The 26153-nt window shown below is 38.9% G+C and overlaps 1 pseudogene; it reads left to right on the top strand.

Moving 5' to 3' along the window:
* LOC112411154 (general transcription factor IIH subunit 3-like) overlaps positions 1 to 25872 on the top strand; it is a 56714-nt pseudogene extending 30842 nt beyond the window's left edge.
* The last annotated feature ends 281 nt before the right edge of the window (positions 25873 to 26153 follow it).

Here is a 26153-nt window from a genome sequence, read left to right as displayed (position 1 = left end):
GTCATACAGAGTGAAGTAAGCCAGAAAGAGAAAAACAAATATCATATATTAATGGATATATGTGGAATATAGAAAAGTGGTACTGATGAACCTGTTTGTAGGGCAGGAATAGAGATGTAGACACAGAGAACGGACATGTGGACACAAGGGGGTAAGGGGGTGGGACGAATTGGGAGATTAGATTTGACATAAATACACTACCATGTGTAAACCAGATAGCTAGTGGGAACCTGCTGTATAGAACAGGGAGCTCAGCTCGGTGCTCTGTGATGACCTAGATGGGTAGGATTGGGGTGGGGTGAGAAGGAGGTCAAAGAGGGAGAGAATATAGGTGTACATATAGCTGATTCACTTCACTGCACAGCAGAAACAAACACAACATTGTAAAGCAATTTTATACTCCAATAAAAAGAAAACATTTTTGGTGGGCTTAACACTGGGCAGAGATATTTGAGTGATATTTCACTCTAGCCATAGAGAAGCTTGATGAACAATGCATCATCTCAGTCAAAATCAGGGACCATATGGGTCATGTTTGTGGCTGAACTCCCATATAAGAGGTGCTTGATGTAAATATTTATTGAATGAATAAATATGATTAAACACCTGTCAAAAAATAAAGTATGCATTTCCTATTAAAGGTAGCCATTTCCCCCTCCAAAAAATTTAAAAAATAAAAAATATAAAATATCCCTTAAAAATAAATAAGCATGTCCATGTCTACTGCTTAAAAAAAAAATTCATTCTAGTACATTGGAAATTCCAATACTTTGACCTCAGCAGAATTCTTTTAGTTCAAAGAAAACAAAATACACTATGCAAGTATAATTATGATGCATGAAGCAATGGACTCAAATATTGTCTTACTGGCTTTGCTTTAAAATGACATTTTTGACTGCCATACTTGAACTTTGGTTTATCACTAGCAATTGCTTAGTCAATATGATGACATTTTTTATTTTCAAATCACCAACTCCAGATAGACAAATTTCTTTTAAATTGGATTGATAATCTTAAATTTTTCCCTATAAAAACTGAATTTTTACTCAACCACAAATATTTCTCGAGTATTTATTATGCACATATCACCAATACACTGTATGGGATACACAGATGTAATTCTTTTTCTCAAAGACTTTATAATCTAGCTGTGGAGATAAATAATATACAAGAATAACAGGTGCAAATTTATAGTGTCCATGGAGAGGTCCAGATAGATAGGAAGTAAGAAGAATGTCCCTGTTTAGAAGTACGAAGGGAAGTCTCGTGGAGGAAATGGACTTAGCACTGTATGAGAGGGAACCGTAACAGGTCTTACGAAAGGAGCAGCACATGCTTTCTGGGATGTAAAGGTGATGCTAGAGGAGGGGAAAGACTGATGACCCTTCTCTTCACCAAAGGCTAGCTTTTAAATTACTCGTGGTCGTACATAATTCCAGAATGCCCTGACTTTAAATAATCAGATTTTAAGTTCATTTCTCATGTAAAGACTTTCCATCCTGATACCACCTTTTAGATATTCTACATGGCTTCTGTCTTTGCCAATATCCATATTTCTGTAATTCCTATGACTAGAACTAATCATCCTCAAGAGTTCTCTAACTCTGTAGGATCCTATAATCATATGCTCTTCTTAAAGAGTTCCCTGGGTGATGTTTTGGTCTCCCTCTTTTTGATCTTTTACAGCCTGTTTTACTCTCAGATCCGTACTGAGCAAGCCCCATTGTGTCTCTGTTAAATATACAAAAATGGCAGAAAACTGGAGCTATCAACAAAATATCCAAAGGAAGAGAGTTTGCAGATTTTTCTTGCAAATATAGATGAAGATTCAAGTTAAGATATAAAAATCCTAAACCCCAAGGCTATCACTGTGGAAACCAGAAATGATCTTTTGTATCTAAATTTTCACAAAATTGTAGCCTACTATTTTCAACCATTTTGCTGAACAGAATTCTGAAGTAGGGGACACTTGCCCTTCGTGACGCCTGTTTTCCTTTTAGTCTTCCTACTCACCTCCACTTTCCCTTTGTCCTTTAAGGATACAATCCTTTTCCCTTTATAGATTTAATTCACTCTCACCTCTCAATTCACTCATATTCATTCTCTCTCTCTCTCTCTCTCTCTCTCTCTCTCTCTCTCTCTCTCGTCATACAGATAAGAGATTCTAAATATTATTTCATAATCATATCTTAGGAACTTAATATGCTGCTCTCAGTGAATATTTCCATTTTGAAAGAAGACCACAGTAAGAGGGCAATATTTTGCCTAAGAGAATGAGGTTGCCATAAACTGAATTAGTCACGTGAAAGCAAAGTTTTTTTTCAGGGGGAAAGTTGTTCGGGGAGTTTTCTGTGGTGAAAGCAGGAACAATCTTTTCAGCACTCTGCTTGCTTTCCATTTAAGCAATGAGCTGGTCTATTTCTTCTGATGAATGAGTGATAGTAGTAGTAATAATAAAAATAATCATAGCCAATGTTTTGATGTTTATTAATACTGGGCTAACATTCATGGCACACTGATCTAAGCATTTTGCATGTATTGTCACGTAATCCCCATTATTATCCCCAATTTAAAGATGAAGACATTGAAGCACAATGAGGTTAAGAATGCACCAAAATTGCTGGGACTCAAATCTAGAAAGTACACACAACTAGACCATGACTGCTAAGAATTAGTGACCACAAACCCACAAGGAAGAGTAAGCAGCCATGTGCACGTGTGGTGCACAGCACCAGGCCTCTGCATGATTGTAACTTGGCCAAAACCATCATGAGGTATCCTGCTCTTCTCTTCAACCTCTCCTCCCACCCTGCTGGCATCTGTCTTCACACTTCTTAGTGCTCTGACTGCCCCATCCTCAACACCACTACATTTTACCCCTTCTTCCCCCTAGCTTCCTTTTCCCTCCCCTGCATCAGCTCTGCTCCTCAAAAAGGAAACAAACTAAAGTACCAGTGTTTCCATCCTGTGAGATTCCAGGTGAGAGTTGGTTAATCTAATTAACACAGTGCTCTTATCACAACCACTTTAAACTTTCATACTAAAACATAACTGTGTTCCATTTCATAAATGTTCAAAATGTGAGTGCCTATGAAAATTGTAAACAGAGTTTTCAAAAAGCAATTAGTTTTGGAATCCAAGTTCATAGAATTTTAAAGCTAGGAAAGATCTTGGTGGTCACCTGGGACAGCCTCCCCACCACAAGCCCAGGTGACTCTAGTGACCTGGCTGAGGTTACACAGATAACCCAGACTTTCTAACTTCCCATCTGACTTATTCAGCAAAAAATTTAATAGGTACATTTTTATCTGTCAGGTACTGAGGACTCAGAAGGAACATAAAATCTCATGCTCTTTCTATTTGTTTCTTACTTAGAGTCAAGTTGTAAATGTTTTTATAGTAAGGGCTTCCTTAGCTGCTAAAAGAAACAGTGATGTCTCCAGAGTCACAGCAAGAAAGCTACTGAGAAGAGCAATGTTTCCCTTTCCTTTAAAATAGAGTTAGATTGTAATATGAGCTGTTGGAGTCAGCAAGGACTTTATGAAACATTTATTCATACATTCATAATATAATCCAAACCCCCTTATTTTACCAGTGGAATCAATAGGAATCAGTGAGGCCACCTGATTCTATGCTCTTTCCACCACACCTACACCTTCTAACTTCTGGTTGGAAGCAAACCAACATTTTCAAAAAGAAAGAGTTGAGATTCCAAAATGCCATGTTTTCCAACCACTGAGACTTTTTTTGCAACTCCCATCTAGGGAAGAAAGATCATTCAGAAGAGAGATAGGCATGAGGACACTACATATCTTCCTCTTTCAACAACAAGTTTTTAAATGCTGGCTGAGAAAAGAAATGAAGACAGAACCGGTATTAACAAACTACTGCCTGAGCAAATGGCAGGCATGACACACTTTAGATGGTTTTTTTCTGTCAACCATAAGATGTTCCATGAGTTTTCAACCTGGAACTGGATGTTGTTGCTGAGCTGTGGAAAGCCTAACACAACCCTGACTCCAAAATAAAGATTCAAGATGCAGACAAGCTTTGCCAGCAGCCCTGTTCAATGCCAACACCCAAGGATAATAATGCCACAAGGACTATTCTCTTAGTGAATAAAAACATGCAACATGCCCAGTCCTCTTTCTGCCTTCTTTTCTAAACATGCAGCTAGTCATAGATTTTGACACTGTTTTCTATAAATCATTATCACTGATTCTTGCCTACTCCTCGAAAACTACTATTCTTTACTATTAAGTGGTATTTGGGGACTGAATCTCAATCAATGTGGAATGTATGGCACTGACATAGATGTGACAGGCCCCTGTCTAGCAGTGATGCTACATAGCAGAAACAAAGCTGTTGCTGAGGGTTTAAAGCCATTCTACACTCACTGCTCAGGCTTTGTGTTATGCAGGAGAGCCTAAACGAAAACATGAATAATGTTTTTTAATATACGAAAGGCTGACTGCCATAAGTTGTTTTTCTTCCTGCGCAAACCAAAGCACAATAGGGGTAAAGTGTTCTATGCAATTCAAAATTCATTTCAAGACAAGTACCAACACTAAATTGTGAATACTTTAAATAATAAAAACATGCATATAAGATATTACATTTTTACGTCCACATAAGTAGTAAATACAGGATCCAGGAAAAACAAAAAAACAAGGCCCCCTCTACACTATGAATATTCTGGAAAATTATTCAGTAGTCAGGATGGAGACAGTTACTTGGCATGGAAGTAGCTGTTAAAGTGAGAATATCAAGGACTGAGCCTACTTTTAGACAGTGAAAATGATTGCCTCCTGTGATTATTTTAGCCAAACACATCTATTGAACACTGTGTGCCAGTTGCTTTCATACGAGGAGACTAGATCTACTATTTATTGAGCACACACTATGTATCAGGCATCCTGTATACTGGCTTCACTAAATCCCCAGAACAATTCTTTGAGGTAGATGTGGGTTTGAATCATGTGAAATTTCTGTTTCTGTGGGTCACAAAGTGAAATATTGGAAAACTCACAGAATCTGACCTGAATATTAATGTTTTCATTTTATAGGTGGCTCAGAGAAGTTAAACAACTTGAAGTTTATACAGCAAATACATGTAGAGTTGGGACTGCAACCCATACTCTGTTACCATTCCAGCACACTTCACTTTATCTTAAGTAATTATATTAAATTGGAAGGATCCCATAGCCCTCCAAACTCTAAATCTACTGCCCTCTCTCCACCCAAGCCAAAATACCTGAATGGTTTGAGTGTCTTGTCTTGAGCTTAAGGATTTGATTCTATTAAAATCCTTATTTCTCTACATACCTATTTCCCTTCTTTCATTAGCTTCATTATGACCATAATCATTGTATTTTCTGAACCAAAATGGGGAACATGTAATCAGAGAGAAACAGTTATTTATGAGGAAAAGGATATAAAACAATTATTATGATCCCATCCTAAGAAATTTTGGAAGAATGCTCTATGATGAGCATAAACACATCACCTGGACACTGTAGTGTATTTGCTTTTGTATGGTTGCCATAATCCACTTGTGGCTCCCTGAGGGCAGGTTCTATGTTTTACTACTACTTGTGGAACACCTGTAATTTTGTATGACATAAAACACCAAAGTACTTCTACTGATGGGCACAGGCAATCAGAAGTACCATGGCTGGAAAGGTGCTAGAAAGTAAGATTAAGACATTCTCCTTTCCTTCAAAATCTCTATGAGAGTTTTGAACATCCACAGGGCAACTATTTATCAAATACTTCTTATGCATTAGGTATTTTCTTAGGTGCTATATATGTGGGACGCTTCTAAGAAAAGGAAAAAAATTAATCAGGCAGAGAGAATAGTAGAGATCCATGGTTCTCAAACTCTAGCGTGGATCAAAATCACCTGGAGGGCTTGTTAAAACACAGACCGCTGGGTCCACCCAGAGTTTTGCATTCAGTAGATAAGAGGTGAGGTCCAAGAAGCTGCAATGTTTAACAATTCCCAAATTAAGCTCGTGCTGCTGACCTAGCAACCATGCTTTGGGAACCACTAGTATGGATCTCTGAAGATTAGGAATGGCCTGTCTGGAATATAAATATAGTTATTAAGCTACTCTGACTTTCTCCTCTGAAGGCGATCTACCTCAGTGCAACCTGGGGCATTCTCCTTGCTTTGATCCACCTGCCACCAAGTACAGCCTCAGCATCTGGAAGAATGAGAGACATCTGCCCATCCACCTAAGGTAGAAGCCTTAAGCAAATATCCAATAGGAGTCACTCCCTTACCTCCAATATTCCTACAACTTGTTTCTATAGAGTTGCTTATTAAGGTCAACTGAATCTACAGATCTCTCCGCAAAAAGAAATTTTCTTTAAGGTACTCAAGTGTCTCATTGCTTTATAAGACCTTTCAAGAATTCTTACATTTATAATGCAGCTATAAAAGAGAGCACAACTTTCTTTCACAACTATTTAAAATGTTGTTTCCAAAGATCTATAGAAATCAAATTTTCTAATTCTCCCCCAGCTAGTGCCAGTCTTTAGTCTACTATGTCACTCCCTGGTTCTCTGATGATTCTGACTTCAAATGACACAAGACATCTGTCTCACAATCTCTCACCAACACCAGACCTTCTCTGCATATCTAAGCCTTATCTTGTATTGTTGATTGTTAAAAGTGAGAAGTCAGAGGCTTAATCAATATTTTCCAGATTGATTAATGGATCTTGACCAACATGATACAGCACAGCTCATAGTTTATAAGGCACATTCAATGAGGTAGTACTGCATTTTATCATCTTTGTCTTACCAAGTAAATAAATTTAATCAATAAAGTGAACAGAGTAGCTAATGAGCAACCCTTACCATAGAGACTATATTACTTAATTAAGTGAAAGAAAGGCCTTAAACTATCAAAAAAGAGACTCTACCCCATGTATCTTTATCTATCTCTCCAACCCTATCTATCATCTACTTATTACCTACTTCATGAACAATAATCTTAATTCATAGAATTTAGTTTTAAATTCAGCGGTGGTAACAGCAGGACCAAACTAAAAATATTGTCATGTGTCAAAAAAACAAGTGGAATACCAAGGACAATAAAATAAAAGAATAAAAGCAAGAAGAAAGATGACAAAAATTACCTTACGATAGAGAGCAAAGAATTGCCATAATATATTTTAAAGGTAATAATAATAATAAAGCCATTAGAAACTCATTTGGACTTTTCACCTCGCAAAGACGTATTAAAAGTTCTGTATAAACAGAGGAAAGGGCTTCAGAATTTCCTCTTCTACAGTTGAAAGGAGCTACTGCCCATATGAAACCAAAGCACCATGTGTACTTCAGGGACAGCCCCTAACTGTTTATAGCTGTTCACAGTACACCACAGTGAGACAGAAAGAAGTCTGTAGTGTTCCAGGGACGCTCTGATCATTTTTATTTATTAGGATTATGTCTGCTTTTTAAAAGAATGTAATCACTGATTATATGGAACACATCTAAAATAGAAAAATTCGACATTTCTTAAAATGAGCATTCTAATTAGTAACTAGAGCTATACATTTCCCATAAAGATAGAGAAGGATTAAAAAATTTCAGGTTAGCAAAAATGACTCTTTAGGCTAGGCACACATCAGTGTATCTAAGCATATCATTATTTGTCCCAAGATATTTTCTCTTAATTTATTCTATTTATATGAGCTACAATAAAGTTGAGTGCAAACATAAAAGCAAATATGTGATTTGCATTTGTGTACAATACAGTGTTGATAATTTAGAATGAACTAAACTAGACTCATAAATTGGGCAGGTTGGGACTAACGTTTGTACCATCTCCACAAAATAATTTACTAAGCAAATCAATAGTGCAAACATGATTATAAGACACTTTTTAAGGCCTTCATTCATTCTTTGTGTGCAAGTGATACTCCCATTGGCAAACAGGCCTTATTTACTTTTACAATTAAGCAGGGAATAACCATCACCACAAATGGCTAGTTGTTATGTCTGTGTTTCTTTAAATTCCTCTACATTTCAAGTGATTTCTGACTCACAAATGAACCCCACACATTGTGCCTATGCCCCCTTCTGTCATAATGCACTCACTGCCAACACCAGCAACACAAGAGCTCCAGCTCCTGCTCCCATGGAGAAGAAAAGAAGAAACCAGAAGAAGTAAGGAGTCAGACCCCAAAGCAGCCTGCCCTTCAGGGATGGTCAGCCTCCAATGACACTATCCCTCCCAAAGCCTCTCTTACTAAACTCTGTGTTCATTTCCTAGGGCCACTATAACAAATGACCATAAACCAGGTGGCTTTAACAGAAATTTATTCTCTCACAGTTCTGGATGCCAGAAGCTTCAAATCAAGGCTTTCCAGAGCCACACTCTAAAGAAGAAAGCTCTATGGGAGAATCTCCCCCTTGCCTCTTCTAGCTGCTGGTGGTCCCTAGTATTCCTTGGCTTGTGGCAGCATCAATGCAGTCTCTGCCCTTGTCTCCACATGGTCTTCTTCTCTGTGCATTAGCAGAGTTCCTTTCAGGTGTCAATGCAGTTCCACGTATGACCATCATCCCATTTGATGGTCAAACTCTGTAACTGAGGTGCTAATATTTTCACTTTACAAAAGAAAAAACTGAGCTCAGAGTGGCCCAAAGTTACTTAGCTAGGTAGAAGGAGATCAGAGTCTTAAACTCAGGACTTCTAGTTCAAATCCTATTATACTTTCACCATACCAAGCTATTCCTCTCTTCTCTCACATACACACAGACTGAAATATAGTCAAAGCATTTTTCCATTATAAGTGAATTACCACTAATTAGAGAGGTGTAAAATACCAAGGCTCTTCTTTTATTTCAAAAAAAAAAATCAATATACTCTTGGGTGGCTTTCAGACAGGCTTCCTCACCTAACCTCGACAATGTGTCTCAACCCCAAATGCATATCAGAATTTTCTAGACATGAGTCCCAGGTATGTGTGTGTTTAACAAGCTACCTGATGACGAGACCCAGGTACAGCCAGAATCAACAACTCTTGGACTGTGGGATTTTAGACCTCAGTCTTACTATTTGATGTATTACACACACACACAGGATGACTTTTCATTGCTATGGCTTTCTAAAAGCAAAAATAAGAATCCTGGAGGGTCCAGAAGATGACAGAGGAGTAAGATGTGGAGATCACCTTCCTCCCCACAAATATATCAAAAATACATCTACATGTGGAACAACTCCTACAGAACATCTACTGAACGCTGGCAGAAGACCTCAGACTTCCCAAAAGGCAAGAAACTCCCCACATACCTGGGTAGGGCAAAAGAAAAAAGAAAAAACAGAGACAAAAGGATAGGGACAGGCCCTGCACCTCTGGGAGGGAGTCGTGAAGGCGGAAAAGTTTCCACACACTAGGAAGCCCCTTTGCAGGTGGAGACAGGGGGTGGGCAGGGGGGAAGCTTCGGAGACACAGAGGACAGCGCAGCAACAGGGGTGCAGAGGCAAAGTAGAGAGATTCCTGCACAGAGGATCAGTGCCGACCAGCACTCACCAGCCCGGGAGGCCTGTCTGCTCACACGCTGGGGCAGGGAGGTGAGGCTCCGGCTTCGGAGGTCAGATCCCAGGGAGAGGACTGGGTTTGGCTGCATGAACACAGCCTGAAGGGGGCTATTACGCCACAGCTAGCTGGGGGAACTCTGGGAAAAAGTCTGGACCTGCCTAAGAGGCAAGAGACCATTGTTTTAGGGAGCACAAGGAGAGGGGATTCAGAGCATCCCTTAAATGAGCTCCAAAGACAGAGTGAGCCGCGGCTATCAGCATGGACAGCAGAGACAGGCATAAGACACTAAGACTGCTGCTTCAGCCACCAGAAGTCCTGTGTGCGATCGAGCACAAGTCACTATCCACACCTCTCCTCCCGGGAGCCTGTGCAGCCCGCCACTGCCAGGGTCCTGTGATCCAGGTACAACTTCCCCGGGAGAACACACAGTGCGCCTCAAGCAGTTGCAAAGTCACCCTGGCCTCTGCCAGAACAGGCTCACATCGAATTTCAACTATAATTACCATACCCTTCCCTCCCCCTCGCCTGAATGAGCAGGAGCCCTTTAATCAACCGCTGCTTTAACCCCCTCTTGTCTGGGTGGGGAACAGATGCCTGAGGGTGACCTACGTGCAGAAGTGGGGCCAAAACCACAGCAGAAACCAAAGGGCTGTGCAAACAAGAGAAAGGGAACTTTCTCCAAAAAGCCTCAGGAGCAGTGGATTAAATCCCCACAACCAACTTGAGGTACCCTGCATCTGTGAAATAACTGAATAGACAATGAATCAACCCAAAATTGAGGTGGTGGACTTTGGGAACTATTGTAGACTTGGGGTGTGCTGTCTGCGACTGACTTGTTTCCGATTTTTATATTTATCTTAGTATAGTTCTTAGCGCTTATTATCATTGATGGATTTGTTTATTGGTTTGGCTGCTCTTTTTTGTTGTATTTATTACTTTTTAATTCTTTTATTTTAATAATTTCAAAAAGTTTTTAATTTTAACTGTTTTATTTTTTATTGTTTTCTTTTCTCTCCCTTTTCTTCTGAGCTGTGTGGATGACAAGGGTCTTGATGCTCTGACCTGGTGTAAGGCCTGAGCCTCTGACATGGGAGAGCCGAGTTCAGGACATTGCACCACCAGAGACTTCCAGGCCCCACATAATATCAGTCGGCGAGAACTCTCCTAGAGATCTCCGTCTCAACGCTAAGAACAGCTCCACCCAATGGCAAGCAAGCTCCAATGCTGGACGCCCCATGCCAAACAACTAGCAAGACAGGAAAACAACCCCACCCACTAGCAGAAAGGTTGCCTAAAATCATAAAAAGGTCACAGACACCCCAAAACACACCACCAGACGTGGACCTGCACACCAATAAGCCAAGATCCAACCTCATCCACCAGAACACAGGCACTAGTCTCCTCCACCAGGAAGCCTACACAACCCACTGAACCAACCATAGCCATTGGGGGCAGACACCAAAACCAATGGGAACTACGAACCTGCAGCCTTCAAAAAGGAGACCCCATGCACAACAAGCTAAGGAAAATGAGAAGACAGAGAAACACATAGCAGATGAAGGAGCAAGGTAAAAACCCACCAGATCAAACAAATGAAGAGGAAATAGGCAGAATACCTGAAAAAGGATTCAGTGTAATGATAGTAAAGATGATCCAAAATCTTGGAAATAGAGCGGAGAAAATACAAGAAACGTTTAACAAGGACCTAGAAAATCTAAAATGCAAACAATGATGAAAAACACAATAAATGAAATTTAAAATTCTCCAGAAGGAATCAAAGGCAGAAAACTGAGGCAATGACTGAAAATAACAGAGGCACTTCCAGGATAAGTGACCTGGAAGATAAAATAGTGGGAAAAACTACTTCACAGCAGAATAAAGAAAAAAGATTGAAAACAATTGAGGACAGTCTTAGAGACCTCTGGGACAACATTAAACACACCAACATTCGAATTATAGGAGTCCCAGAAGAAGAGAAAAAGAAAGGTACTGAGAAAACATTTGAAGAGATTATAGTTGAAAACTTTCCTAACATGAGAAAGGAAATAATGAATAAAGTCCAGGAAGCACAGAGAGTACCATACAGTATAAATCCAAGGGGAATATGCCAAGACACATGTTAATCAAACTATCAAAAATTAAATACAAAGAAAAAATTTTAAAAGCAGCAAGGGAAAACAACAAATGACATACAAGGGAATGCCCATAAGGTTAACAGCTGAAGTTTCAGCAGAAACTCTGCAAGCCAGATGGGAGTGGCAGGACATATTTAAAGTGATGAAAGGGAAAAAACTACAACCAAGATTACTCTACCCAGAAAGGCTTTCATTCAGATTTGATGGAGAAATTAAAACTTTTACAGACAAGCAAAAGTTAAGAGAGTTCAGCACCACCAAACCAGCTTTACAGCAAATGTTAAACAAACTTCTGTAGCCAGGAAATACAAGAGAAGGAAAAGACCTACAAAAACATTTAAGAAAATGGTAATAAGAACAAACATATCGACAATTACCTTACATGTAAATGGATTAAAAGCTCCAACCAAAAGACATAGAATGGCTGAATTGATACAAAAACAAGACCCATATATATGCTGTCTAAAAGACACCCACTTAGATCTAGGGACACATACAGACTGAAAGTGAGGGGATGGAAAAAGATATTCCATGCAAATGGAAATCAAAAGAAGGCTGGAGGAGCAATTCTCATATCAGACAAAACAGACTTTAAAATAAAGACTATCACAAGAGACAAAGAAGGATACTACATAATGATCAAGGGTCAATCCAAGAAGAAGATATAACAATTGGAAATCTCTGCGCCACCAGGGAAGCCCCAGGAAACACAAGATTTAAATGACACATTAAACAAGATGGACTTAACTGATATTTATAGGACATTCCATCCAAAAACAACAGAATATACTTATTCTCAAGTGCTAATGGAATATTCTGCAGGATAGATCACATCTTGGGTAACAAGTCAAGCCTTGGTAAATTTAAGAAAATTGAAATTGTACCAAGTATCTTTATCGACCACAATGCTATGAGACTCGATATCAATTACAAGAAAGAAAACTGTAAAAACACATGGAGGCTAAACAATACACTACTAAATAACCAAGAGATCACTGCAGAAATCAAAGAGGAAATCAAAAAATACCTGGAAACACATAACAATAAAAACACGATGACCCCAAACCTATGGGATGCCAAAAAGGCAGTTCTAAGAAGGAAGTTTATAGCAATATAATCCTACCTAAAGAAACAAGAAAAATCTCAATCAACAACCTAACCTTATACCTAAAGCAATTAGAGAAAGAAGAGCAAAAATCACAAAGTTAGCAAAAGGAAAGAAATTATGTGATCAGATCAAAAATAAACGAAAAATAAATGAAGGAAACAGCAGAAAAGATCAATAAAGCTAAGAGTTGGTTCTTTGAGAACATAAACAAAATTGACAAACCATTAGCCAGACTCATCAAGAAAGAAAGGGAGAAGACTCAAATCAATAGAATTAGAAATGAAAACGGAGAAGTAACAACTGACACTGCAGAAATACAAAGGAACATGAGAGATTACTACAAGCAACTACATGCCAATAACATGGACAACCCAGAATGGACAAATTCTTAGAAAATCACAACCTTCCAAGACTCAACCAGGAAGAAACAGAAAATATAAACAGACCAATCACAAGCACTGAAATTGAAACTGTGATTAAAAATCTTCCAACACACAAAAGCTCAGGACCAGATGGCTTCACAGGCGAATTCTATCAAGAATTTAGAGAAGAGTTAACACCTATCTTTCTCAAACTCTTCGAAAATATAGCAGAGGGAGGAACACTCCCAAACTCATTCTACGAGGCGACCATCATCCTGACACCAAAACCAGACAAAGATGTCACAAAGAAAGAAAACTACAGGCCAATATCACTGATGAACATAGGTGCAAAAATCCTCAACAAAATACTGGCAAACAGAATCCAACAGCACATTAAAAGGATCATACACCATGATCAAGTGGGGATATCCCAGGAATGCAAGGATTCTTCAATATATGCAAATCAATCAATGTGATACACCATATTGACAAACTAAATGAGAAAAACCATACGATCACCTCAATAGATGCAGAAAAAGCTTGCGACAAAATTCAAAACCCATTTATGATAAAAACTCTCCAGACAATAGGCATAGAGGGAACTTACCTAAACAACATAAAAGTCCATATATGACACACCACAGCCAACATCATTCTCAATGGTAACAAACCGAAACCATTTCCTCTAACATCAGGAACAAGACAAGAATGCCCACTCACCACTATTATTCAACATAGTTTTGGAACTTTTAGTCACAGCAAGCAGACAAAAAAAGAAATAAAAGAAATCCAAATCGGAAAAGAAGAAGTAAAGCTGTCACTGTTTGCAAATGACATGATACTATACATAGACAATCCTAAAGATGCTACCAGAAAACTACAAAAGCTAATCAATGAATTTGGTAAAGCAGATGTATACAAAATTAATGCACAGAAACCTCTTGCATTCCTATACACTAATGATGAAAAATCAGAAACAGAAATTAAGGACACACTCCCATTTATCATTACAACAAAAAGAACAAAATACCTAGGAATAAACCTCGCTAAGGAGACAAAAGATCTGTATGCAGAAAACTATAACACACTGAGGAAAGAAATTAAAGATGCTACAAACAGATGGAGAGATATACCATGTGCTTGAGTTGGAAGAATCAACATTGTAAAAATGACTATACTACCCAAAGCAATCTACAGATTCAATGCAATCCCTATCAAACTACAAATGGCATTTTTCACAGACCTAGATCAAACACTTTCACAGTTTCTATGGAAACGCAAACGACCCCGAACAGCCAAAGCAATCTTGAGAAAGAAAAACGGAGTTGGAGGAATCAGGTTCCCGGACTTCAGACTATACTACAAACCTACTGTAAACAAGACAGTATGGTAGTGGCACAAAAACAGAAATACAGATCAGTGGAATAGGATAGAAAGCCCAGAGATAAATCCATGCACCTATGGTCACCTTATTTTTGACAAAGGGGGCAAGAATATACAATGGAGAAAAGACAGCCTCTTCAGTAAGTGGTGCTGGGAAAACTGGACAGCTACATGTAAAAGAATGAAATTAGAACACTCCCTAACACCATAAACAAAAATGAACTCAAAATGGATTACAGACCTAAATGTAAGGCCAGACACTATAAAACTCTTAGAGGAAAACATAGGCAAAACACTCTATTACTGACATATATCTCAGAAAGATCCTTTATGACCCACCTCCTAGAGAAACGGAAATAAAAACAAAAATAAACAAATGAGACCTAATGAAACTTAAAAGTCTTTGCACAGCAAAGGAAATCATAAACAAGACGAAAAGTCAACCCTCAGAATAGGAGAAAATATTTACTTTCTCTGAAGCAACTGACTAAGGATTAATCTCCAAAACTGAGATTTAAGCAACTGACAAAGGATTAATCTCCAAAATTTACAAGCAGCTAATGCAGCTCAATATCAAAAACACAATGTAATCCAAAAACGGGCAGAAGACCTAGACAGACATTTCTCTAAAGAAGATATACAGATTGCCAACAAACATATGAAAGGATGCTCAACATCACTAATCATGAGAGGAATGCAAATCAAAACTACGATGAGGTATCACCTCACACCAGTCAGAATGGCCATCCTCAAAAAATCTACAAACAAGAAGTGCTGGAGAGGGTGTGAAGAAAAGGGAACCCTCTTGTACTGTTGGTGGGAATGTAAACTGATACAGCCACTATGGAGAACAGTATGGAGGTTGCTTAAAAACCTAAAAATAGAACTCCCATATGACCCAGCAATCCTACTACTGGTCATATACCCTCAGAAAACCATAATTCAAAAAAAGACATGTACCACAATGTTCACTGCAGCTCTATTTACAATAGCCAGGACATGGAAGTAACCTAAGTGTCCATCAACAGATGAATAGATAAAAAAGATGTGGCACATATATACAATGGAATATTACTCAGCCATAAAAAGAAACAAAACTGTGTTACTTGTAGTGAGGCAGGTGGACCTAGAGTCTGTCATACAGAGTGAAGTAAGTCAGAAAGAGAAAAATAAATACTGTAGGCTAACATATATATATGGAATCCAGAAAAAAAAAAAAGGTCATGAATAACCTAGGGGCAGGATGGGGATAAAGATGCAGACCTACTAGAGAATGGACTTGAGGACACAGGGAGGGGGAAGGGTAAGCTGGGACGAAGTGAGAGAGTGGCATGTACACACATAACGTACCAAATGTAAAACCGATAGCTAGTGGGAAGCAGCCGCATAGCAAAGGGAATGAGCTCGGTGCTTTGTGACCACTTAGAGGGGTGGGATAGGGAGGGTGGGAGAGAGGGAGACGCAAGACAGAAGAGATTTGGGGATATGTGTAGCTGGTTCACTTTGTTATACAGCAGAAACTAATGCACAATTGTAAAGCAATTATACTCAATAAAGTTGTTAAAAAAAAAAAAAAAGGCCAGACCCTATAAAACTCGAGCGGAAAATATAGGAAAAACACTTTTTGACATAAACCACAGCAAACCTTTTTTGACCCACCTCCTAGAGTAACGGAAATAAAAACAAAAATAAACAAGTGGAACTTAATTAAACTTAAAAGCTTTTACACAGCAAAGGAAACCATAAACAAGACAGAAAGACAACCCTCAGAATGAGAGAAAATATTTGCAATGAAACAATGGACAAAGGATTAATCCTCAAAATATACAAACAGCTCATGGAGCTCAATATCAAAAAAACAAACAATCCAGTTAAAAATGGGAGGAAGACCTAAATACACATTTCACCAAGGAAGACATACAGATGACCAAGAGGCACATGAAAAGATGCTCAACATCACTAATTATTAAAGAAATGCAAATCAAAACTACAATGAGGTATTACCTCACACCAGTCAGAATGGCCATTATCAAAAAATCTAGATAGAATAAATGGTGGAAAGGATGTGGTGAAAAGGGAACCCTCCTGCACTGTTGGTGGGAATGTATGTTGATACAACCAGTATGGAAAACAGTATGGAGCTTCCTTAAAAAACTAAAAATTGAACTACCATATGACCCAGCAATCTCACTACTGGGCATATACCCTGAGAAAACCATAATTCAAAAAGAGACATGTACCACAATGTTCACTGCAGCACTATTTGCAATAGCCAGGACATGGAACCAAGCTAAATGTTCAGAGACAGATGAATGGATAAAGAAGATGTGGCACATATATACAATAGAATATTACTCAGCCATAAAATGAAACGAAATTGAGTTATTTGTAGTGAGGTGGATGGACCTAGAGTCTTCTATATAGAGTGAAGTAAGTCAGAAAGAGAAAAACAAATATTGTATGCTTATGCATATATATAGAATCCAAAAAAAAAATGGCACTGATGAACCTCGTTGCAGGGGAGGAATAAAAAGGCAGACATAGAGAACGGACTTGAGGACACAGGGTGGGAGAGCGAAGCTGGGGTGAAGTGAGAGTAGCATCGACATATATACACTACTGAATGCAAAACAGTTGGCTGGTGGGAAGCAGCAGCATAGCACAGGAAGATCGGCTCAGTGCTTTGCAATGACCTGGAGAGGTGGGATAGGGAGGATGGGAGGGAGGCTCAAGACGGTAGGGATATTGGGACATGTGTATGCATATGGCTGATTTGCTTTGTTGTGCAACAGAAACTAACAGAGTATTGTGAAGCAATTATACTCCAGTAAACATCTATTAAAAAAAAAAGAAAGAAAAGCTCTCAAAAAGAAAAGGAATGTAAAATTGATACATGTAATTACATGGATCAATCTCAAAGTAACCATGCTGAGTGAAGAAAATATCCAGACAAAAGAACGGTACATACTATATGAGTCCACTTATGTAAAAATTCTAGAAAATGTATACTTATCTGTAGTGACGGAAAGCAGATCAGTGGGTGCCTGGGGAAGCAATGGGGAGTGATTAGGAGAAACCATAGGGAACCTTCTGAGAGTGATGAATACGTTTGTTCATTTTCTTGATAGCTGTGATGGTTTCACCTGTGCCCAAACTTTTCATATTGTATACTTTAAATATGTGCAGTTTGTTGTATATCAATTATACCTCAATACAGTTGATAAAAATTTATTTTTAACCAAAAAAAAAAAAAAAACCCTACTTGACAGCAGGCTGAAATTGTCTAAGGAATGAATAAAAACAAAGGCCACAGAATGAAGAAGCTATGGAAAGAAAAAAAAAATACTGATAGTAAGAATCAAATGCATTTAAATATAGAACCATCACTAAGCAACTGTGGAATTTATGGTTACAGGGCAGAATAGACATAGTAATACAAGATAAATGTTTAGAACTAAAATTACTGTGACAAGGGATTTTGATAGATATTGCATAATTGTCAAGCAAGGAAATGTTTTCATAACTAAAACCGTACTCTTGTATTTCATCTTGGTAAGTGAAAATATGTTCTTCATTTATATTCTATTTCATAAATTAGAGAGGTTGAAAAGCTTTTCATGCATATTAAATTTGCATGCTTCTTCTTTTTCTTTACTTGGATGGGGTCTTGCTATATTAAGAAACTATTTCTTCATCTACCACATAATACAGATAGCTTTTATTTAGCGCGTGTAAAAAAAAAAAAAAAAGTCATGTACAACAATGTTCATTGCAGCTCTATTTACAATAACCAGGACATGGAAGCACCCTAAGTGTCCAGCAACAGATGAATGGACAAAGATGTGGCACATATATACAATGGAATATTACCCACCATAAAAAAAATGAAATTGAGTTATTTATAGTGAGGTTATGGACCTAGAGACTGTCACACACAGTGAGGTAAGTCAGAAAGAGAAAAACAAATAGTGTATGCTAACAAATATATATGGCATCTAAAAAATAAAATGGTTCTGAAAAACCTAGGGGCAGGACAGGAATAAAGACAGAGATGTAGAGAATGGACCTGAGGACATGGGGACAGGGAACGGTAAGCTGGGACAAAGTGAGAGAGTGGCATGGACATATATACGCTAGCAAATGTAAAACAGATAGCTAGTGAGAAGCAGCCACATAAAACAAGGAGATCAGCTCGGTTCTTTGTGTCCACCTAGAGGGTTGGGAAAGGTAGGGTGGGAGGGAGATTGCAGAGGGAGGAAATAGGGGATATATGTTTATGTATAGCTGATTCACTTTGTTATATAGCAGAAACTAACAACCATTGTACAGCAATTATACTCCAATAAAGGTGTTTAGAAAAAAATTACAGACAAGCAAAAGTTAAGAGAATTCAGCACCACCAAAACATCTTTACAACAAATGCTAAAGGAACTTCTCTAGGCAGGAAACACAAGAGAAAGAAAAGACCTACAAAAACAAACCCAAAACAATTAAGAAAATGGCAATAGGGACATATATACCAATAATTACCTTAATTATAAATGGATTAAATGTTCCAACCAAAAGACACAGACTGGCTGAATGGATACAAAAACAAAACCCATACATATGCTGTTTACAAGAGACCCACTTCAGACCTAGGGCCACATACATATTGAAAATGCGGGGATGGAAATAGTTTTCCAGGCAAATGGAAATCAAAAGAAAGCTGGAGGAGCAATTCTCATATCAGACAAAACAGAATTTAAAATAGAGACTATTATAAGAGACAAAGAAGGACACTACGTAACAATCAAGGGTCAATCCAAGAAGATTTAACAATTGTAAATCTTTATAAACCCAACACAGAAGCACCTCAATACATAAGGCAAATACTAAGAGCCATAAAAGGGGAAAATGACAGTAACACAATCATAGTAGGGAACTTTAACACCCCACTTTCACCAATGGACAGATCATCCAAAATGAAAATAAATAAGGAAACACAAGCTTTAAACGGTACATTAAACAAGATGGACTTAATTGATAGTTATAGGACACTCCATCCAAAAACAACAGAATAAACTTTCTTCTCAACTACTCATGGAACATTCTCCAGGATAGATCATATCTTGGGTCACAAATCAAGCCTTGGTAAATTTAAGAAAATTGAAATCGTATCATGTATTGTTTCCAACCACAACGCTGTGAAACTAGATACCAATTACATGAAAAAATCTGTAAAAAATACAAACACATGGAGGCTAAACAATACACTACTTAATAACCAAGAGATCACTGAATAAATCAAAGAGGAAACCAAAAAAGTACCTAGAAACAAATGAAATGAAAACACAATGACCCAAAACCTACAGAATGCAGCAAAAGCTGTTCTAAGAGGGAAGTTTATAGAAATACAATCCTACCTCAAGAAACAAGAAACATCTCAAATAAACAACCTAACCTTACACCTAAAGCAAGTAGAGAAATAAGAACAAAAAATCCCAAAGTTAAAAGGAAAAAAATCATAAAGATCAGATCAGAAATAAATGAAAACAAAATGAACGAAAAAATAGCAAGGATCAATAAAACTAAAAGCTGGTTCTTGGAGAAGATAAGCAAAACTGATAAAACATTAGCCAGACTCATCAAGAAAAAAATGAAGGGGCTTCCCTGGTGGCACAGTGGTTGGGAGTCCACCTGCCAATACAGGGGACATGGGTCTGTGCCCCGGTCTGGGAGGACCCCGCATGCAGCAGAGTGGCTGGGCCCGTGAGCCATGGACGCTGGGCCTGCACGTCTGGAGCCTGTGCTCCACAACAGGAGAGGCCACAGCAGTGAGAGGCCCGCGTACCTTAAAAAAAAAAAAAAAAAAGAAAAGAAAAAAAGGAAGACTCAAATCAATAGAGTTAGAAATGAAAAAGAAGTAACAACTGACAGTGCAAAAATACAAAGGATCATGAGAGATTACTAGAAGCAACTATATGCCAATAAAATGGACAACCTGGAAGAAATGGACACATTCTTAGAAAAGCACAACCTTCTGAGACTGAACCAGGAAGAAACAGAAAATATAAACAGACCAATCACAAGCACTGAAATTGACACTGTGATTAAAAATCTTCCAACACACAAAAGCCCAGTACCAACTGGCTTCACAGGCGACTTCTATCAAACATTTAGATGAAAGCTAACACCTATCCTTCTCAAAATTTTCCAAAGTATAGCAGAGGAAGGAACAGTGCCAAACTCATTCTACGAGGCCACCATCCCCCTGTTACCAAAACCAGACAAAAATGTCACAAAGAAAGATGATAAACCCACGTACATATGGTCACCTTATCTTTGATAAAGGAGACAAGAATATACAGTGGAGAAAAAACAGCCTCTTCAATAAGTGGTGCTGGGAAAACTGGACAGCTACATGTAAAAGAATGAAATTAGAACACTCCCTAACACCATACACAAAAATAAACTCAAAATGGATTAAAGACCTAAACGTAAGGCGAGACATTATCAAACTCTTAGAGGAAAACATAGGCAGAACACTCTATGACATAAATCACAGCAAGATCCTTTTTGACCCACCTCCTAGAGAAAGGGAAATAAAAACAAAAGTAAACAAATGCGACCTAATGAAACTTAAAAGCTTTTGCACAGCTAAGGGAACCATAAACAAGACGAAAGGACAACCCTCAGAATGGGAGAAAATGTTTGCAAATGAAGCAACTTACAAAGCATTGATATCCAAAATTTACAAGCAGCTCATGCAGCTCAATATCAAAAAAACAAACAACCCAATCCAAAAATGTGCAGAAGACCTAAATAGACATTTCTCCAAAGAAGATATACAGATTGCCAAGAAACACATGAAACAATGCTCAACATCATTAATCATTAGAGAAGTGCAAATCAAAACTACAATGAGGTATCTCCTCACACCGGTCAGAATGGCCATCCTCAAAAAATCTAGAAACAATAAATGCTGGAGAGGGTGTGGAGAAAAGGGAACACTCTTGCACTGTTGGTGGGAATGTAAATTGATATAGCCACTATGGAGAACAGTATGGAGGTTCCTTAAAAAACTACAACTAGAACTGCCATACGACCCAGCAACCCCACTACTGGGCATATACCCTGAGAAAACCATAATTCAAAAAGAGTCATGTACCACAATGTTCATTGCAGCTCTATTTACAATAGCCAGGACATGGAAGCAACCTAAATGTCCATCGACAGATGAAGGGATAAAGAAGATGTGGCACCTGTATACAATGGAATATTACTCAGCCATAAAAAGAAACAAAGTTGAGTTATTTGTATTGAGGTGAATCGACCTAGGGTGTTTCATATAGAGTGAAGTAAGTCAGTAAGAGAAAAACAAATATCGTATGCTAACACATATAAATGGAATTTAAAAAAAAATACAGGTCATGAATAACCCAGGGGCAAGATGGGAATAAAGACTCAGACCTACTAGACAATGGACTTGAGGATACGGGGAGGGGGAAGCATAAGCTGTGACAAAGGGAGAGAGTGGCATGGACATATATACACTACCAAATGTAAAACAGGTAGCTAGTGGGAAGCAGCCGCATAGCACAGGGAGATCAGCTCAGTGCTTTGTGACCACCTAGAGGGGTGGGATAGGGAGGGTTGGAGGGAGATGCAAGAGGGAAGAGATATGGGGACATATGTATATGTATAACTGATTCACTTTGTTATAAAGCAGAAACTAACACATCACTGTAAAGCAATTATTAAAAAATCAAAACAGAAAAAAATGAGAAAATAAAATTGCCTCTATGAAAAATAAGAATTTAAGATTAACTGAGGCAAACAAATGATTAAAGCAAGATGAATGTCTACCTCAGGCTCTTCTTCCTTGGCTTCTTTGTCTCAGGCTGTGTGGTGGTGCCATCTTTTCTCCCTCCCTTGGCTTGGCTCCTTGTGGCCAAACTCCACTTTTGGTGCCATCTTCCTCCTTCCCTACTATACCACCTGTCTCCACTATACCTTCAAATCTTTCATACTAATTCTCTCACCAAACTTCCCCTTTTCTCTGAAACTCTTCCCACTCCCTTTTCCTCTGAACCTATCAGAATCTGTTGCTTTAAAAATTAAGCCTTCCAAGGATCCAGAGGTTAAACCTTTAATTTTTCTACCCCCTGGACTAAAGTCGAACTGCAAGCCATAGTCAAAGATTTTCCCAAAGTACCAAAGCCTCAGAGATTTGCTGAGGAATTTAATATAGTCATTCGAACTTATCAGACTGGTTTCTCTGACTTATATCAGCTAATTCATATGCTTCTTGGGGAAGGCCAGGCCCAGCATTATATGAAAACCACTAACTGGGAAAGTCTAGAAAGGTCTCTAGAATTACAACTGGGAGACCAGCCCCCTACCATATTATATATTCAGGCTCAGGCAATTGCTAGGCAACTTCATCAAGCAATTCCTAGGGCTTCTCCAAAATCTGTTAATTGGAACAAAATTCAGGCTTGTACACAAAAATCTGATGATCAACTTCTCATCATTATTACAAAAACATCAGAATGTTTTTTAATGAAAATTCAGACGATGATTCCACCCAAGGAGTTTTTATTTTATTTATTTATTTTTAAATTTTATTTATTTTTCGCTGCATTGGGTCTTCATTGTTGTGCACGGGCTTTCTCTAGTTGCAGCAAGTGGAGGCTATTCTTTGTTGCAGTGTACGGGCTTCTCATTGTGGTGGCTTCTCTTGTTGCAGAGCATAGGCTCTAGGCGCATGAGCTTCAGTAGTTGTGGCACGTGGGATCAGTAGTTGTGGAGCATGGGCTTAGTTGCTCCACAGCATGTGAGATCTTCCCAGACCAGGGCTCAAACCTATATTCCCTGCATTGGCAGGTGGATTCTTAACCACTGCACCACTGGGGAAGACCTCCACCCGAGGAGTTTTTAACTCTGTGTTTATTAATGTGCTGAACTGGGACCTTTCACTTCTAATAAAAGGGGCCATGGTGGGAAATTATGTCCACTCCAGTCAACCTGCCAAACCAGCTATCTCATACTCTAGATGAGCCACCTCCAAGGAAGCCCGTCAAATTTCTCAGTCTTCAACTCCAGAAAATGAAGGCTCCTAAATGAAATCAAAACCATTCTTTTTATTATTGTAAAAAGCTGGGGCACTGGAAAATGGATTGTTACAAATTTAAGCATTTTAGGTGCCTTCAGCCTCTAACCAGACTCTCCAACATTCTCCCAATTCTCAATGTGACTCTGAGGAACTACAGGGGCTCTTCCCAATCCTCTCCCTTGATTGGCTCACAGAAAGATTTCTCCAGATTGGGGGTGAACCTCTTCCCAACCTAATTGACACAGGAGCCACACACTCGGTGTTCAAAGCCACTACTATAAAACGTCCCTGCCTCAGAGTACCAAAACAGTCCAAATAGCAGGAATGTCTAATGAACTTCAAGAAGTCCCTGTCTCCGAACCTATTCCCTTTGTTTAGACCCTTTGAGAGATACACACTCTTTTCTCCTTAGTCCATCCACTCCTATCCATTTATTAGGCCAAGACTTCAAAGAGAAGGATCATGCTAGAATTTTTTTCTCCCAAAAGAGGGAAATAATTCTAGAAATTGATAGTAGTCATCAAAGTATTCCACCAGGTGAATTAAATGACCCTTTGACATCTTTTATTTTTTCCATCTCTGAACAAATAAATCTCTACTAGAGCAGATTCTGGAAACACTGATCATTTGTCCCTATTGAATCAGCTACCACTTTCCTTATGGGCAAAATCTCCAACTGATGCTGGCAAAATTCACAGCACACCTCCCATCAAAATTCAAGTAGACCGGGCTTCCCTGGTGGCGCAGTGGTTGAGAGTCCGCCTGCCGATGCGGAGAATGCGGCTTCGTGCCCCGGTCCGGGAGGATCCCGCATGCCACGGAGCGGCTGGGCCCATGAGCCATGGCCACTGAGCCTGCGCGTCCGGAGCCTGTGCTCCGCAACGGGAGAGGCCACAGCAGTGAGAGGCCCGCATACCGCAAAAAAAAAAAAAAAAAAAAAAATTCAAGTAGACCCCTTAAAACCTCTTCAACGAATTAATAAATGACCTATAAGAAGTCCTTCAAGGCCTAAAGCCCATGATAGAAGATTATAAGACTCAAGGCCTCATGTGAAAACCTAAGAGGCAAGGGTGGCAGTTTGTCCAGGACCTCCAAGCAATAAACAACATTGTTATCCTTTGAAGCCTTGCTGTTCCTAACCCTCATACATTGTTAACATCCATTCCCACTGAAAGTAAATTCTTTACTGTAGTTGATTTATGCCTTAATGGGACAAAAGGTCACCAAAGAAAAACTACAGTTTGCCCAAACCCAGGTTTGATATTTAGGGCATCTGATATAAGAGCAAGGGCCACACCTAGATCAGATAGACTTCCTAGTGTCCTATGTTTCCTAAAACCCAAAACTAAGAACCAACTGCAAGGGTTCCTCAAGCTAATTGGTTATTGCAAAAATTGGATTCCAAATTTCTCTCTTATGGCCAAACCTCTATAAGTTTTACTCAGCAATAAAAACCCTGACCCAATTTTATGGGAAGAACTGGAGGAAAGCTTCCAAGGCCTTAAAGTAGAGTTTGATGAACCCACCTGTCCTTGGGCATCCCAATTATCAGATTCCCTTTTGTATATGAAAGGGAAACAAATGTCCTTCGGGTACTCACCCCAACACGCGGATCACTATCGACCCATAGGGTACTGTAGTCAGCAACTGTTCTGTGGCACAGGGACACCCCCTTTCCTTAGAGCCATTATAGCCACTAACCTTTTGGTTAGGGTGACTAAGAAAATCATTGTGGGATCCCCTTTAACCATTTTTGTACCTCATGCAGTAGAAGCCCTCCTGAATTCTCATCTCACTCAACACTTCTCAGTCAGCTGCCTCGCCCTTTGTTAAAGGATCCTCACATAACTCATTTATGTTGTAATAACCTTAACCTGGCTACTCTTCTCCCCCTCTGTCACCAACAAAATACCTCAGGACTGCTTAATGCTGATGGACCACCTCCTCATAATGATCTACAGGAAATTCCACTGTGTAACACTGACTGCTCATTGTTCACTGATGGTTCTTATTTAAAGATGACAATGGCAAATACTGTGCTGGGTATGCTATTGCAACTCCTTTTGATGTTGTCAAGTCAGCACCTTTACCTACGGCTACTCTGGCCCAACAAGCTGAATTATACACCCTTACAAAGCCTTGTACTTTGGCCAAGGACAAAATTGTCAATATTAATACTGATAGTAGATATGCTTTTGGAGTTGCTCATGATTCTGAAATGCTGTGGAAATGATGTGGCTTCCTTACTTCCAGTGGAAACACAATTTAAAATGGTCCCTGTGTTCAGAAATTATTGAATGGCATCCTTTTACCTGTCACTTTAGCTATTATTAAGATTCCAGGGCATTCTAATCTTGACTCCCTGGAAGCTAAGGGAAATCACCTTGCTGACATTTCTGTAAGAAATGCTGACCTTAAAGGAACCAATGGAAGCCAAACTTCTGTCATGGTCCAAAGGAATATTTCCCAAAATGATAATTTAGAAAAAAACTAGCCCAATAATTGGCCTCAGAA

Source organism: Neophocaena asiaeorientalis, unplaced genomic scaffold (assembly GCF_003031525.2).
Source record: "Neophocaena asiaeorientalis asiaeorientalis breed wild unplaced genomic scaffold, Neophocaena_asiaeorientalis_V1.1 scaffold190, whole genome shotgun sequence".
NCBI classification, from domain to species: domain Eukaryota; kingdom Metazoa; phylum Chordata; class Mammalia; order Artiodactyla; family Phocoenidae; genus Neophocaena; species Neophocaena asiaeorientalis.
Note: the sequence above shows the minus strand (reverse complement) of the source record. Positions and strands in the feature narration are given on the sequence as shown.